Source organism: Tursiops truncatus, chromosome 2 (assembly GCF_011762595.2).
Source record: "Tursiops truncatus isolate mTurTru1 chromosome 2, mTurTru1.mat.Y, whole genome shotgun sequence".
Lineage (NCBI taxonomy): Eukaryota > Metazoa > Chordata > Mammalia > Artiodactyla > Delphinidae > Tursiops > Tursiops truncatus.
The window spans coordinates 22,631,369-22,648,215 of NC_047035.1; the positions used below are offsets into that span (position 1 = coordinate 22,631,369).

At 34.1% G+C, this 16,847-nt stretch overlaps 1 protein-coding gene across 5 annotated transcripts in view; it reads left to right on the forward strand.

Moving 5' to 3' along the window:
- Positions 1-16,847, forward strand: part of CEP128 (centrosomal protein 128) — a 439,104-nt gene that overhangs the window by 340,594 nt on the left and 81,663 nt on the right. The window lies entirely within an intron of this gene.

Sequence of the window (16,847 nt, forward strand, 5' to 3'; positions counted from 1 at the left end):
TCTGTATATCTACTTCGGTGAGGTATCTGTTAAGGTCTTTGGCCCATTTTATAATCATGTTGTTTGTCTTCTTATTGTTGAGTTTTAAGTGTTCTTAGTATATTTTGGATAACCATCCTTTGTCAGATATGTCTTTTGCAAACATTCTCTCCCAGTCTTTGGCTTGTCTTCTAATTCTCTTGATATTGTCTGTCATAGAGAAGTTTTTAATTTTAATGAAGTCCAGCTCATGACTTTTTTCTTTCTTGGATTGTCTTTGGTGATGTTTCTAAAAAAGACGTCACCATACCCGAGGTCATCTAGGTTTTCTCCTATGTTATTTTCTAGAACTTCCATAGTTTTGTATTTTACACTTCGGTCCATGATGCATTTTGAGTTAATTTTTGTGAATAATGTAAGGTCTGGGTCTAGATTCTTTTTTTTGCATGTGGGTGTCCAGTTGTTCCAGCACCATTTGTTGAAAAGACTCTTTGCTCCATTGTATTGCCTTTGCTCCTTTGTCAAAAATCAGTTTACTATGTTTATGTGGGTCTGTTTCTGGGCTCTCTATTCTGGTCCATTGATCTATTCTTGTACCAGTGCCACACTGTTTTGATTGCTGTAGCTTTACAGTAAGTCTTGAAGTTAGGTAGTATCAGTCTCCTCCAACTTTTTTCTTCCCCATCAATATTGTATAGAGTATTCTGGGCCTTTTGCCTCTCCATGTAAACTTTTGGGTCAATGTATCAATATCCATAACTTTCTGGGATTTTGATTGAGATTGCATTGAATCAGTAGGTCAAATTGAGAAGAACTGACATCTTGACAATATTGAGTCTTCATATCCATGAACATGGTATATAACTCCATTTATTTCATTCTTTGATTTTGTTCAACAGAGTTTTGTAGTTTTCCTCAAATAGACCTTGCAAATATTTTGTTAGATTTATACCTAAGCATTTCATTTTGGGGGTGCTAATGTAATGGGATTGTGTTTTTAATTTCAAATACCACTTGTTCTGTGCAAGTATATAGGAGAACAATTACTTTTGTATATTAACCTCATATCCTACAACCTTGCTATATTTGCTTATTAGTTGCAGTATTTTTTTGGTCAATTATTTCAGATTTTCTACATAGCTGATTATTTCCTCTGTGCACAAAGGCAGTTTTATTACTTCCTTTCTGATCTATATACCTTTCATTTTAGCTTCTTGCCTCATGGCATTAGCAAGGGTGTCTAGTAGTGTGTGGAAAAGAAATGGTAAGAGGGAACATCCTTGCCTTCCCTGTACCTGATCTTAGTGGGAAAACGTCAAGTTTCTCACCATTAAGTATGAAATTTGCTGTAGGTTTTTTGTAGAATTTTTTTATCAAGTTGAGATAGTTCCCCTTTATTCCTAACTTACTCAGAGATTTTTATCATGAATATGTGCTGGATTTTGTCAAGCCCTTTTTGTACATATATTGATATGATCATGTGATTTTTCTTTTTTAACATATTGATATGGCTTACGTTAATTGATTTTCTAATGTTGAACCATCCTTGCATATCCAGGATGAATCCCACTTGGTTGTGATGTATAATTATTTTTATGCATTGTCAGATTCAATTTGTTATTATTTTGTTGAGAATTTTTGCATCTTTTTTTTGAGAAATATCGATCTTTAGTTTTCTTGTAATGTCTTGGCCTTGTTTTGCTACTAGGGTAATTCTGGTTTCATAAAATGAGTTGGGAAGTACTCCATCTGCTTCTATCCTCTGGAAGAGATTGTAGAGAATTGATATAATTTCTTCCATAAATATTTGGTAGAATTCACCAATGGACTCATCTGAGCCTGGTGCTTTCTGTTTTGGAAGGTTATTAATTATTGATTCACTTTCTTTAATAGATTTAGGCCTATTTAGATTGTCTGTTTCTTTTTTGTGTGAGTTTAGGCAGATTGCATTGTTCAAGGAATTGGTCTGTTTCATCTAGGTTATCAAATTTGAGAGCATAGAGTTGTGCATAGTATTCCTTTATTATCCTTTTGATTTCCATGGGTACTGTAGTGATGTGCCCTCCTTCATTTCTGATATTCTAGTCATTTGTGTCATCTCTCTTTTTGTGATAGTTAACCTGGCTAGAGGCTTATTGCTTTTATTGGTCTTTACTAAGAACTAGCTTTTAGTTTTGTTGGTAGAAAATCTGTTGTTTTCTTGTTTTTGGTTTCATTGATTTCTGTTTTAATTTTTATTGTTTCTTCTGTTTACTTTGGATTTAATTTCCTCTCTTTCTAAATTCCTAAGGTAGAAACTTAGATTATTGATTTTTGATTGTTCTTTGTTTCTAATATATGCATTCAGTGTTACAGATTTCCCTTTTAGCAATAATTTCATGGCATCTGACAAATTTTGGTAAGTTGTGTTTTCATTTCCATTTAGTTCAAAATAATTCTTACTTTCTCTTCATATTTCTTCTTCAACCCATGAGTTATTTAGAAGTGTGTTGATTAATCTCCATATATTTGGGGATTTTTAGTTATTTATATTATTGATTTCTAATTTAATTCCATTGTGGTCTGAGAACAGACATTGTATGTCCTTTTCAATTTGTCAGGGTGTGTTTTATGGCTCAGAATGTAGTCTATCTTGGTGAATGTTCCATGTGATCTTGAGAAGAGTTATATCTTCTGCTGTTGCTGGATGAAGTCTCTAGGTGTTGATTATATTCAGTTGATTGATGGGTGGTGTTGAGTTCAACTACATCCTTACTGATTTCTGCCTACTGATTCTGTTCATTTTTGATAGAGATTGTTGAAGTATCCAATTATGATAGTGGATACATCCATTTCTCCTTGTGATTCTATCAGTTTTTGCCTCACAAGTTTGATGCTCTGTTGATAGATTCATACACATTAGGAGTTGTTATATCTTCCTGGAGAATTGACCCCTTCATTATTATGTCATGCCCTTTTATCCCTAATAACTTCCTTTGCTCAAAGTCTGATCTGTCTGAAATTAATATAGCTATTCCTGCTTTCTTTTAATTTGTGTTAGCATTGTTTACTTTCCTCCATCCAGTTACTTATAATCCATATGTGTCTTTATATTTAAAGTGGATTTCTTGTTGACAACATATAGTTGGGTCATAGTGTTTTTTAATTCACTGACAGTTTCTGCATGCATTTAGAACATTGACGTTCAAAGAGATTATTTATGTAGTTGGATTAACATCAAGCATATTTGTTACTGCTTTCTATTTGTTATTCTTTGTTTCTGTTTTCCCTTCCACCATTTTTGTGCCTTTTGTGGTTTTATTTGAGGATTTTATATGATTCTATCTTCTCTCTTTCTTAGCATATGTTTTACTTTTTATTTTTTAATTTTTATTTTTTTTACTTTTTTTAGTGGTTGCCCTAGAGTTTGCAATATACATTTACAACTAATACAAGTCTACTTTCAAATGACACTGTACCACTTCAGGAGTAGTAAATACTTCATAATAACAATAATTTTAATTCCTCCCTCCTGTATCATATTGATATATCATTACTGTCATTCATTTCACTTACATATGAGAATATATAAGCATATATATATTAATTTATATATATATATATAAAGATATATGCATAAGCCATATATAATCAAATACATTGTTGCTATTATTATTTTAAACAAACTGTTATTTGTTAGGACATTTGAGAATAAGAAAAATGAAAGCTTTTATTTTACCTTCACTTATTCCTTCTTCGGTGCTCTTCTCTTTATGTAGATTGGTGAAGTTTACTTTTCATTGTAAACTTTTTTTCCAACTGTTTGAAATGTTTTTACCCATGTACATATATAATCTTAAAAAATCAATAACTTTGTCCTCTTTTGGTCCAAAAAATATGAGTTCAGGTGTTTCCTTCTTATTGCATTCTTTCCAAAGGGACTGATTTCTCCAAAAGATGGAGTGTTGTGCTATTTTTGCCTGTTATTTACATTGAGGTTAACTCTGTTGGCTAGAGTGTACTGGTAATGACACCAATGGCATGGGTTTTATTTCCATGTGGTTCAGTTAACTTTGGTTTTCCACTGCCACAGACTGTTCCCATAATTACATCTAAAATGTGTTATTGGCCCAGTGAAGACCTGATGAAGCAAAGTGCGAATCTATCACCATGTGGGAAAATGGACACCCAAAAGCTCACCCAGCAGACAGTGGAGGGGACTATCATAATGGAATCTTTAAATTGACATCTTAAACAAAACTCATGCTATTTGTGCTGTCCAAGATATATGATTTAATGTTTTGGTTTTAAAGGGTTCAAAGTCAGTTACAGGGAAGGAATTTCCATTTATAGGCAAATCCTGAAATATTAACCAAGGTAACTTTTGGGGAAAAAAAAATGAGTCATGCTTAGCCCTTCCCAATTACATAATATTTACTTATCCAAATGCTTTACCAAGTTTAAAATATCTCAGCCTTATGTTTGAAATTACATATAACAAATATTTGATTATGTAGTTTTTTTTGAAAATGAAGGCTTTCATGTAGAAATTTGTGATCTTACAGTCTTTGCAGTATTATAATATGTCACCAGTATTCTCAAGTCATAATTCAGAAATCTCTCAAATCTCAAAACCCGGAATAATTTAGTTTTTAATATAAATTTATCATATACGCTCATTTAGTCAATATTCATTACTTGTTTATTGGGTTCCAGGTACTGTATTGAATAAGTGCAAAGAGACCCTTTGCAGTTCCTGAAGTCTTCAGGAAATGGGGAAGGAGGAACAGATAAATAAGGAGACCATTATTATTTTTAAAAATAGTGTGGAAATGCCATATTAAAGCAAAGCACAGGGTAGTGATTGTGAGAGCAATTACTAAGGGTATCTAACCCCAAATGGGAAAGCTTTGCTGGATTCTGAAGGACAACTAGGAGTTAGTCAGGGTAAATGGAATAGATAGTGTACTCCAGGCAGAAGAAATAGAGTAGGATTTAGAGGTTGAAGGGAGAATCCTACATTTTAGAACTGCAAATACTTTTAGTATGACCAGAATTTAGAATACGAAAATGAGTGGTGAAAGATAAAACTGGAAAATTAAACAAAGAACAGTCCATAAAGGGAATGTGGATTATATTCTAAAACCACTGGGAAGTGATTAAGATATTTTAAGCAACATTAGGTTGGTGTTAGAGGAAAATGAAGATGTGAAATGAGATGTAATCTGTGCTATATAATAAAGTTCAATTTTATGTTAGTAGGAAAGCTAGAATTAGATTCAGTTATTCAACAAGTTATTTACTGAGTACCTACTATGTGCCTGGCAGTGCTCTAGGTGCTTGAGTTACTTGAGTGACCTGAACAAACAAAATCACTGTTTTCGTGGTGCTTCCTTCTCGTGGAGGGGAAAAGGCAACAGTTAAACAAATATACAAATCATGTTCCACGTGTCAAAAAGTACTGAGAAGAAAATAAAAGCAGCATAAGTTAGACAGAATGGATGTGTGTACCCTTTTATATCTTTTTAGTTCAGGGAAGTCCTTTCTGGTATGGTGATATTTGAGCAGGGACTTAAATGCAATCAAGGAGTGAATGGGAAGTTTGTTCTAGGCAGAAGACTCATTGTTCTTGGTGAAGACCCTGCGGCAGTGATTAATGGCATATGCCCAGAAGAGCAGGGAAGCAAGTAGGACTAGAGCTGAGACTGCAAAGAAGAGAGTTGCAATAGATAAGAGCAGCAAGAGAACCGATGGAGGTGGTGACAGGATGGTCGCATATGTGCAGACAGAATTGAAAACTGAAATCTACTTTAGGAAAAGCAGGGAAAAGCTACTGGAATAGTAGTCCTCCCCATGTATCTTTTCTTTTGTTCCTCACTCTATCTCCTTCCTCCTCGTTCTCTAATTTTGTGTTACTTTGTTTACCCTGGTCATACTTATTGTGCAGCTTCCATCTTTTCTTAGTATATGCTTATTTTCTTTAGGGTGCACATTTATTTTGAAAGTGAGCTGTATGTTTGTCTTTAGATACATAGCCTTTGATGTTCATAAATGTTGTATATATAAAATGTGCACGTATTTTGTATATAGTATATATATCAATATCAAATCAAGGCAGGAGTATAGAGAGTACTGTTTTAGATCTTCTCTTAGACCAGGGAAGTTCTCTCTGACAAGGTGACATTTGAACAGAGGTCATATATATGTAATAACATGGTGTTCAAGAGCCAGGCTATCCTGTTCTCTGCACATATTTATAAATGAAAGTACTGGGGGAAAAGAGGACATTTTTTGAGAGTAGAACCCTTGAGGTTTGTTATAAACTGGTAGATCTGCCTAACCCCTAGGGATTAGACTACAAATGCAGTACATTCTGTTTCCCAAACAAAGATAGCAGTCTCTATTTTAGGGAATCTGAACAATGAACATTTTCCTTTCCTCTCCCTGTTTCATAAGCCTAAACTCCCTCCAGCCTGTCAGTTATGATTATGTACTGTTCCCAGCTAATGAAAATAAGAGAAGCTGCTGATGGAAAGAGGAATTTTAAAGACTCTTCCAGAAGTATTGTGGCAACATGAAATTGATTCAGTCAGGTTGCTGGTGGAATTCACAGAGCCTGGCTTTTTGACTATATCTGTAAGTCACCACCACCATCCAATTTCGGATCCACAGTTTTTGCATTTTATGGACCTCTTTTTCAGTCAAGATGCTGCAGATCCAAAAGCAAAAGAGGCAAAATGCCCCTATTACTGTTTAATGATCAACCCTAGTGGGAAAGGAAAAGCTGATTAAAATCTATGAAAATGAAATGATACACAGTACAGTGTGGCCAGTGTTAATACGACGATTTGTTAATGGGCTAGACAGTTGTAATCAGTATTAAAAATTACTTGAGACTCTTTTTATGTTTAGCAAAAGTCACTAATTAAAGGAAGCAATGACCTGTGAGATTATCCATGAAAACCATTTGCCATCTGAACATAACAACTAAGAAAACACTCATTTAAGATTTTTCTTTTCATGCCATAACCTTACATTGACAACTGTATTGGTTTAACTTTCATTTTTCTATTGCTAGTTACTTCGGTATTTGTTGAATCCCTTTGTTTAAATGGGACACACATTTTTCATTCTCATGAATGGGAAGGGACTAAAACCACTAAAATCCTAATTCTCCCTATTCATGAACTAGGTTTGGTATACCTGACTGACCTTTAGAAGATCTGTATGATGCCTGGTTTGGGAGAAAGCTGTCCTTTGAGGACTTTCACAGTCTTTTTTTTTTTTTGCCGTGTCACTGACAAGAAAATAAACTGATATGACAACTGAAAATATTTGTGTTATATAGTTCATTTGTGTAAAAATCCATTTTGTGAAGTTTTTCTACTTCCAGGTAAAACAGTTGGTTTAATTTATTTGTTAGAATTTAAAAGAACTCTGAATAAGAAGATAGAGAAGAATTATTGTAATTGTGAGGATTTGAAGAACCAAAAGGGAAGATTTGTAATTATCTAAAAGTGTGTTTACCCTGGGTGTAAAAGAAAACAAATATATATTAGAGGTGAATGAGAATGAATTTGTCATGTGTCCTTATTATCTATAAATGGTCCTAACAATAAGAATAATTACTTAAACTAAGTGAAGAATCTCTTTGGGTTTTTAAAACGTTTTGGGGGGATGATTGTCATCCATGTTGATTCTGAATAATTGTTACTCATCCAGATTGAGGCACTCAACTAAGAGACAACAGCTAACATTTAGAGACCATGCAGCAATCTACTAAAGTACATTGCTTAAACTTTCAGTGCTAGAGAGCTCTTTGCAATAATCTAGTCCACCCCCATTATTTTGACATGATCACTGTGGCCAAGAAAGATTAAGTGACCATTCTTACAAATCTAATTAGCTAACTAATAGCAGAGGAAGAGCTAGAACCCAGGTCTCCTGACTCTCTCATTCTAATATTTTTTCATCATACTGAGTAAACCATACCTCCTTTGGATGGGCTTGGTCAAAACTTAGCCATGATCCTCAACGTTACTGATTGGCCTGTATTATCAGGGTTTTGCTATTGTCCTAATTTTCAAGTTATCCTGATTTCAGGTCTGACTTGATTCTTCTGACTTTTGCCAGAGGATACCTACTTTTGGAATAGGAAGCCCCAATTGTTTCAGGAGAATTAGAAGAGATAAAATGTAGAGGAATAACATAAAGTGTAATGAAGTAAATTGTAGTTATAACTTCAGAATAATTATTTTGCAGTTACTATAATAGAATAAATAATAAAAGTAGAAACAAAGTACTTTGGGATACAGAAGCTAAAGCAATATCTCCAGGAATATGAGTGGGTATGGGATAGTTGGTGAAAGTCAACAGAGGATATTTGTTTTAGCTGGGATTTGAAGAATGGTTAGATATTTTCTAGTTAGTGAAGTCCAGGAAGGGCATTACAGTTAATGCAAGCAGATATTGCAGTGATGAGAGAAGACAATGGTCTTGGAAGTAAATTTGTAGACATATCCTTTATAAAGGACATATTAATGATTTGGACTTTATGTGTCTCAGCACGGGAAATACTAGATGTCTACATTTCATTATTCCCCCCACCCCATATCCATGGAGGACATCAAAACTGAATTTAAGAAACTTCTTCCTACTGAGCTTAGGCATATTGTTAGAATACTTGACCATACATGCTACAAGAAGCCATGACCAATCACTTTCAGCAGCACAAATAGAATCCAATACTATTAACAGTTCAGTACATTTTTGAATGGAGGGTGACATGGCATCTCTGTTTTAGATTCATAATTTGGAACAGTGTAGGGGAAGATTGAGTAAGAGGAGATTGGGGCTAGGGAACACAGGTAGGATGCTGTTGTAGTAATTCAGGTGAGAATTTCAAGATATGTTTTTGAAATGGAATGTATAGAACTTGAAGATATCATAGCTTTTCTGAAAATTTTTTTACTAATTTCCCCCCATCCATCCATTTTGGATTTAGTAAAACCTCAATTGCATGTTTCACAACATTTCACTATATTGATTCCCACTATTTTGATTACCACAAATTCCACTATGTTAGCCCCCACAAATTCAAATCAGTAAGAAAAGATTTAATTTCTAGTTTATAAGATATAGTGAAAGGGAGGCAGTAATGTTGTTGAGTCTCAGTCTTCAGAACAGAATACAATATTCAAGAGAATATTGATGTTTTTTATCCCATCAATGTGGAGTTTTATCCAGTTATTTTCTTTCTTGCAAAAGAGGGGTTCTCTAATCATCAACACAATTTATATTCATAATTAATAGTAACAATAATTATAATTTGTACAGGTGTGATGAAAGAATTATGATGATGATAATTACTATTACAGTTGAGCCTTGAGCAATGTGGGTGTTAGGGGTGCCAGCCTTCCACACAGTCAAAAATCTGCGTATAACTTTACATTCCACCCTCCATATCTGCAGTTCCGCATCCATGGATTTAACCAACCATGGATTGTGTAGTACTGTAGTATTGATACAAGTTTCTTGAAAAAAAATCTGTGTGTAAGTGGACCTGCACAGTTCAAACCTGTGTAGTTCAAAGGTCAAGTGTAATTGAAAAGTTATGTATATTTCTTCTATAATCATTATAACAGTCCTAGAATGTTGGCATTTTTGCCCCCATTTTAGACTGGAGGAAAGAAGAGTAGATGGATAAGATTATATATCCGAGTGACTGACACCAAAGCTTATACCCTATATTCCTCAGCATGTCCAACGTTTTTTTTCTTTCTTTTAGTAATAGTAGAGAGTTCAACCATACAGTTTGCTCTAGAAATATGGGTAATTGTAGTTGCCTAGAAAAGAGAAGATGGCTGTCTGGACTAGGGCAGTTGCAGTGAGGATGGATAGATGGTAAAGGGCATGTTGAGGTATTGACCTCAAAACATAATTAGTTAATTAACTTTTAATATCCATTTTCTGTCATTTTATCTAAAGCCCTTCTGAATTTTTTAATTAAATTTTTTTTCCAAGGATAATTTTCTATTCACATGAAGTTGTGAGAATACTAAGAGATTCTATAATACATAAAGATCCCCTTACTCATTTTCCCCCAATAGAAATATCTTACAAAGCTATTGTATAGTATAACAACCAAAATAGTGACATTGATACAGTCAGTATACAGAACATTTCCATCACTACCAAGATCCTTCATGTTGCCTTTTATAGCTACACCCACTTCTTTTCTATCCCCACTTCATCCTTAACTTCTGGCCACCACTGATCTGTTCTCCATTTCTATAATCAGGTTCTCTATCTGTTCCATTGATCTATGTGTATATACTTCTATCAAGACCACACAGTCTTGATTACTGTAGCTCTGTAACAAGTCTAGAACTTGAATAAACTGATTTCATCCAGTTCGCTCATTTGTTTAAGCTGCTGTAGTTCCTTTACCTTTCCATACAGATTTTAGAATAACCTTGTCTTTAGCTACCAAAAAAATATTGCTGGGACTTTTATAGAAATTCTATTGAATTTTATATCAGTTTGGAGAGAATTGATATCTTTACAATGTGAGTCTTCCAGTCCATGAACATGGTATTTCTCATCATTGTTTTGCATATAAGTCCTTTATATGTTCTGTTAAATTTACACTTAAGTATTTCGCTTGGGAGGGGAGTCTTTTAAATTGGTATTTTAATTTTTAATTTTGGTTTCTGCCTGTTCATTCAAAGTATATTGAAATATAATCAATTTTTGTATTTTTATCTTGTATCCTGTGACTTTGCTGAGCTCACTTATTGATTTCAAGAGCTAGTTTTTTTCTGTTTGGGTTTTTGTTGTTGTTAGAGTCTTTGGGATTTTCTATGAAGACAATCATATTATCTGCCAATAGGGACACTTATTTCTTTGTTTCCAATCTATATACTTTTCATTCCCTATATACATTCATTTCCAATATCATGATGAATAAGAATTGTGAGAACATTGTTGCCATATTTCTGATCTTACAGGGGAAACACTTCATCTTTTATCATTAAATATGTTAGTTGTAGGTTTTTATAGATGCACTCTATCAAGTTGAGGAAGTTCTATATTTTTTCTGAAGTTTTTTTTAATCATGACTATATGATGAATTTTGTCAGATAATTTTTATGCATCAATTGATACAATTATGTGATTTTTTTTCTTCTTTAGCTTGTTAAAATGATGGATTACATTGATTGATTTTTGAATATTGAACCAACCTTGCATCCCTAGAATAAACCCAACTTGGTCATGATATATAATTCTTTTTATATGTTGTTAAATTTTATTTTCTAATATTTTGTTAGGGTTATTTGCATCTGTATTTAGGAGGGAGCTGCAGTTTTCTTTCTATTTCTTTTTTTAATTGTATATTTTTTGTAGCAAGGTGATACTAGTTTGATAAAATGAATTAAAAAGTATTCCTTTTTTTCTATTTTCTGGGAGAGATTGTGTAAAATTGGTGCTAATTCTTTTTTAAACATTTGGTTGAATTCACCAGTGAAACCTTCTGGCCTGGAGATTTCTTTTCTGGGAATTTTTGTATTACAAATATAATTTACTTAATACTTACAAGGTTATTCAAATTAGTTATTTCATGTTGAGTAAGTTATGGTACCTTATATGTTTTAAGGAAGTGGTCCATTTCATCTGAGTTGTCAAATTTATATGTGAAGAGTTGCTCATAGTCTTCCCTTAATATCCTTTTTATATCTGCAAGATCTGTAGTGAAATCCCCTGTTTCATTACTGATGTCACATGCTCTTTCTCTCATCAATCTTGCTAAAGGTTTGTCAGTTCTATTGAACTATGTAAGGAGCACCTCTTTGTTTCATTGATTTTTCTCTCTTGTTTTCCTATTCTCAATTTCATTGATTTCTATTGTTATCTTAATATTTTTTTCCTTTCACTGCTTGGGATTTATTTTGTAATTTTTTAGGTTCTTGAGGTGGGAGCATACAGTATTTATTCACGACTTTTCTTCTTTTCTAATGTATGCATTATTTCTAAGATTTTCTCCTCTGCACTGCTTTGACTGTGTTCCATAATCTTTGACATGTTGTGTTTTCATTTTATTCAATTTATAATGTTTTATCTCCCTTGAGACATTCTCTTTGACCCATGCTTTATTTAGAAGTGTTTAGTTTCCACGTGTTTTCCCTGTTACATTTATGCTTATATATATCCTTGGCATATGCTTATATATATCTTTGATGATCTTCTGTCTGATTGTAATACCAATTGTTGAGAGAAGGGTGTTGAGGTCTCCAATTCTAATTTTGAATTTTTTCTATTGTTCCTTTCAGTTATATCAGTTGGTAGATTAACCTTTTTATCATTATATAATGTTCTTTTCTGTTTCTGATCGTTTTCTTTGCTCTGGAATCTACTTTATCTTATATTAATATAATCAGTCCTGCTTTTTTTCATTAGTATTTACATGGTGTGTCTTCTTCCATTTTTTACTTTCATGCTGCCTGTATCATTATATTTGAAGTGACTTTCTTACAGACAGCATATAGTTGGGTCCATGGGCAATGTCATGGATTAATAGCCGAGTCGTCATTAATCCAGTCTGCCAACTTCTATCTTTTAAATGGTACATTTAGACCATTTTTATGTAATATAATTATTGATGTTATGACTTAATGTTTGCCATTTTTGTTTGTTTTCTGTGTTTTTTATTTCTCTGCCTTTTTTCTGTCTTCCTATGGGTTATTTGAGCATTTTTTAGAATTCCATTTTGATTTTTCAATTCTGTTTTTGAATGCATCTCTTTGTATAGCTTTTTCAGTGGTTGTTCTAAACACTACACTGCATATACATGGCTGTCAAAGTCTACTGGTATTGTCATTTTATCAGTTTGAATTGTAGAAGACTTTCTTCCTTCATGTTCTTTTGTCCTTCCTATTTATAATTTAATTGTCTTACATATTCCTCTATATGCATTTAGAATCACATCATATCATGTTACATATTTTGTTTCAACTATCGAACATAATTTTAAAAGCTAAATAGGAGAAGGAAAATCTATTGGATTTATCCACATATTTGATTACTGTGCTCTTTCTTCCTGATCTTTTAAGATTCTTTTATCATTTCTTCTCTTTTTAGAGACTTTTCTTTAGTTGTTTTTTTAGTGTAGGTCTGCTGACAACTAATTATCTTAATTTTTCTTCCTGAGAATGTCTTGAGTCCACCTTCATTCTAGAAGGATATTTTCACTGCATACAGGACTCTGAGTTGTCATTTCTTTTTTTCAGCATTTAAAAATGTAATGACCTCCATGGATTATAATGAGAAATTAGCTAGCATTCTGTTTCCCCCCTATAACTATGGTATCATTTATCTCTCATTGCTGTCAAGATTTGTTCTTTATGTTTGGTTTTCAGAACTTGGTCTGTATTTAGAATAGATTTAGGGTAGACCCAGGAGACTGAAAGGCCTAGGAAGCTAGATCTAATTTACTAGTAGGTGCATCAAGAAACCAGCACAGGGCTTCCCTGGTGGCGCAGTGGTTGAGAGTCCGCCTGCCAATGCAGGGGACTCGGGTTCGTGCCCCGGTCCGGGAAGATCCCACATGCCATGGAGCTGCTGGGCCCATGAGCCTGTGCTCCGCAACAGGAGAGGCCACATCAGTGAGAGGCCCGCATACCACAAAAATAAAAAATAAATAAATAAATAAATAAATAATAATAATAATAAAAGAAACCAGCACAAACGTTTATAGTTTCTGTAAACAGGAGATGAACAAGTCAAATACCCAGAATTTCTATAGGCCCCAAAATACATACCCACTTGCACCTTATGAGTTTAGAACCTGAACAAAGTCCAAGATAAAGGAATTTAAATAAAAGCCAAAGTTTCCATTAGGTGATTGTAATTTAGAGATATTGTATGTAGGAAGGAACATGATTTTGTTCCTGGGTTTGAGCATATGAAACTTATTCTTGAAGTGGTGTTTATAATAGATCATAAACATCTCTTGCTCATTTTGCTAATTGTCACATGCAGTCCTTTTGACCAAGATAGGCCTTAGACTGATTTAAGACAGGTTACTTGTTTCTTAATGAATATGTTCTTTTTCTGCTCTTGTTGCTAATAGAAATGTTAAAAATCTTAACAGTTGATTGAATCGGAACTTTCAATCTATATCTTGTTGTTTCTTCATGCCAGAGCCAAGAATTAGGCAGAATGGGGTAGATTACTTTGTTGTTTTCTGTAGTGTAGCAGTTTTGTGGAGAAGATGTTTTAAATCTCTGTAAAGTTGTCAGGATGGAAAGTTTCACCAGAAATGAACTGACATCAAATAAAACATGAGTACCTGTATTTGGATGTTTTACCACATACCTAAGACAGACAGTGGATTCTAAACCTTTCATTTATTAGACCATTTGGGCTCCATCTGTAGACCAGCATGTTGTTTCAGCGTCTGAGACAAACCACAGAGGATAGCCATACTTTTTGAATGTTATTCTTCATTTCAACCTGTGTGTTTTCTGTGGTCAGACCTTATGAGAAAGCTCTTAACTCATTGTGGTATATCCAGATATGAACCAGTGGGTGGCAGTAGATATGGCAGAGTTCTAAATAATGTAGCTACCAATTATGGATGGAATCTAAAAGCAGGATGCTTGAGGGCTTTTTTTGCTTATTTGTTTTAAAATGCAGGTGATTATTTTTCACACATTTTTCTGATTTTAGTAGGCATCCTGAAGGGTAAGTTTTTTAAAAAACCATATATATATATATAAACTCTGACTAAGTACCAGACACTATTTTAAGTGTTTTACTTATGTTAATTTTAAACCAACACATTTTATTGTTTTTTGAGGTATTTCGTCTACTATAGAGTCATATTGTTATTCATTTATCCTATTTACGTTTACTAGTACAATAAAATAGGAAAAACATTGACTGGCAAATGTTATATTAAGCTGAGAAACTATTCAACTGTTACCCATTCATTTAAACAGGTTTTTTTTTTTTGTTGTTTTATGTTGTGAGATATTCTGTATGTTGTATGTTGAACACATCTTGCCAAAAACAACTGCTTTTTCAAGTGTCTAGGTATTTGCTTTCCATCAAAGCCACATCTTTTGATGTTATCTCCTAGAGGTGAGGAATTTTATTGTGCACAGCTGTTAACTGTAGGTCTTCTCATAGATTGCTGATGTTACACAAGTGCTTTAGAAAAATTTACTTTTAGTTTGGGGAGGCATTGGAAAATGTATAGGCATTCACGGTAGGGCTTGAAATACTATGTCGTTTCAGTAGAAACCTTGAAAGGCAAAGGAAGGTAGTCACTGTTTTATGAAACAAAGTATCGGACCCTGGTCCAGTTCAGAAGCCCTAGGCTCAGGTTCACATACTTCTATCTACTAGTTATGTGATGTCGCCAGAGGCTTTTAATCTCTCGGAACTCAGTCCTCATCTACAAGATGTGAGAAGGTGGGATTAGATCAGTGGTTTTCAATCAGCACAGTGTGGAGCTTAATTGCCCCACCACGGCACCACAGGGGTTGACCCCAGGATAGGAGGGAAGTCCAGTGGTCTGGCCTCCAGGCCCTTCACTTCTGCTTCCACCAAAGCAGCTTTCTTAATTGTTTATTCATAATATACACTTGAAAGTGTGTGTGATTTCACTTGTAAGGCAGAATTCTACTTCTTTTTTTTTAAAAAACTGAAAACCTTGGCATTAGGTTATTTCAGCGGTCCCTTCTGTCCCCAAAATGTCAGTAATCCTAAATAACTAGAGAGCCAGGAAAGGAAAAGAGAAATCAACCATTGTCTTCAGCATGTAGATAAAATCTGGAGTATCTAGTATGTAACTGTGGGATGCTAGGTCCATCGTTTATGACCTTTTAAGGGTTGTAGTGCGCTCTTTAATTTGGTTAATTTGTTAATTTCATTATATTGCGACCGCCACCCGCAAAGAGGAATGGCACAAATTTACTTTTTAAAAAGTATTGCATTCTTTTGAGAATTTACATTATCTCTTGTTTTCACTGAATGTCAGGACACATAGAGTAGCATTGAAAAGGTGCACTGAATTACTAAGTGAAGATACAGGAGCCAGAGACTAAATGCTTTTCCCTAAACCTCAGTCACTAATTCACCATATTCTTCTGCCAGTGCTACTGTGTCCGGTGCTGTTGTTATAAATGTTGCGGAGTCTGAAACCCTTGTTTCTATAACTTTCTCTTCATTACCAGCTGGGCTGACTTATAATAAGGATGAGATATTTTATAGTAAAAGAGAAGAAAAGAAACACTACTCCTTTCTAAACATGATTGCCAACCTTTCTGTGAAGGGTCAAGTTGCTAGATGAGGGTATTGGTTATGCCCACCTGAACATGATTCTCCTTTTAAAAGCAAATAAACAAACAACCTATCTGTTTCCTTGGCTACTAGGAACCAGAATCAACATAAAAAGTGTCAAACCTCCTTAAATAGCCAGACCACTAGTTGCGAAGGAAGTGGTGGAGACAGTCTTAGCCAAAAACATGATCATGATGTATTACCCTGCATGTGCCAGAGAAATGCAACGTGGAACAAAACAAAACAAAACAACAGGATTCTCCAGTTCTCATCCATGATGTCCTGCTTTTTTAAGTGGGACTTTTTCCCTCCTCTAATAACCATATGTCATAATGAGTTAGTATCAGCTCTTTTAAACTGGCTAGAGCCTGTCCAAGGAAAATACACAGAATGGTTGCCCTTTTCACCAAAAATATCTTTCATTTACTAATGTTGATGGAAGCACATTTAGCCACAGCAATTTGCATGGCAGTTGAATTCTGTTTGTATAGAACAGCAAACCAGAGAATAATAAAGCAAAACATGAACATGCCAGTGCTGAGCAA